This window comes from Charadrius vociferus, unplaced genomic scaffold (assembly GCF_000708025.1).
Source record: "Charadrius vociferus isolate BGI_N301 unplaced genomic scaffold, ASM70802v2 scaffold2, whole genome shotgun sequence".
Classification (NCBI taxonomy): Eukaryota; Metazoa; Chordata; class Aves; order Charadriiformes; family Charadriidae; genus Charadrius; species Charadrius vociferus.
Genome location: NW_009647595.1, coordinates 3344757 through 3346004, shown reverse-complemented (window position 1 = coordinate 3346004; position 1248 = coordinate 3344757). Strand labels below are relative to the sequence as shown.

General features: G+C 43.3%; 1 protein-coding gene across 1 annotated transcript in view; it reads left to right on the top strand.

Moving 5' to 3' along the window:
• Positions 1-379: 379 nt before the first annotated feature.
• Positions 380-1248, top strand: part of HAS2 (hyaluronan synthase 2) — an 18757-nt gene continuing 17888 nt past the window's right edge. The window contains exon 1 of the mRNA XM_009880996.1: positions 380-945. The gene's annotated coding sequence lies outside the window, so the exon portion shown is untranslated. The remainder of the gene's footprint in view (positions 946-1248) is intronic.

Sequence of the window (1248 nt, the reverse complement as noted above, 5' to 3'; positions counted from 1 at the left end):
AAAAACCAGCAGCAGCAAAAACCATGGCAGCCAAATAGTGGCTGTGGGAGGGAGTCGCACACCCAAAGCCTAGAGATGCAGGGAGAGGGGAAAGTGGGGTTTCCCCCTAACTGCGGGGCATGAAGAGGAAATCAGGTGGTGGCAACATATGTGTATTGCATTTCTCTCCAAAATTTGCAACTTAGCTAATTGAATTCCTGCCGCTGAACTGGTCCTTGGCTGAGATCATTTCAATGGGCAGGGTTGGTTTCTTTTTTTTTTTTTCCTCCTTACAGGAGTTCCCTCCCCTCCTTCTTCCCATCCTCCGCCTATTAAAACAACTCAAGTCTCACTTGTTAAAAGACCCCATAACGTGGAGGAGGCAGAAAAGCAGCAGCAGCAGGAAAGAAAAAGACGTCTGGAAAATATTACCCGTTTGCTGCTGCTGCTGCTGAGAAACCTCATTGAAACAGTTACTCGGTCAGCAAGGCATCACCAAAGAGACTTTATCTGATGCTGTACATCTCTCAAACTTTCAGACGCTGCCTTGCAACTTCTCCAGGCTCCTGGCTAGCCGGGTTTGAAATAAGATCTTCAGCTTCGACCACGAGAAACTAACTCCTAATTTATTACTTCTAACTTTTTTTTTTTATTATTATTATTTGGAAAAAAAAAAAAAATCCCACAACTTTGAGCCAGAAACTGAAGCAAAGAAAGACAAATACATGGTAATTGTGAAAACACGTGGGAGAAAATGAGTAGGACTGAATAGCCTTAAACGATTTTTTTTATTATTATTTTCATTTTTAATTATTTTTTTATTTCTGAGCGTCTCAATAAGTCCCTGAAAAGTGCGATTTGATCTTTTACCTCAAACTTGGAAACTGTTCAGCGGGAGCAACGGTACGTGAGACCACACAGCTGGCTGGAGCCCCTCTATGACCAAAGGACAGAAGGACAAACAAGGTAGGTGATTTATGATTACGCTTCTGTCACCTCAAGAGCAGAAAACCCCCTCCTCCCAACCCCACTATGCGAGGGAGAAAGCCCGAAAGGGATCCCCAAAACACGAGTGGGGCTGGGGGAGGATCTTACCGGCTCTACGCTACACCTATTTCAGCAATGAATAGGACCGCAGTGAGGATGAATGAGGTTTTCAGCTTCAACCCCTCCTCCGTGTAATCCGTTTAAAATGTTGCTGAGCTTTACGATTTGAAAAAGGAAAAAAAAAAAAAAAAAAAAACCAAAACCCAAAAACCAAACAAACCC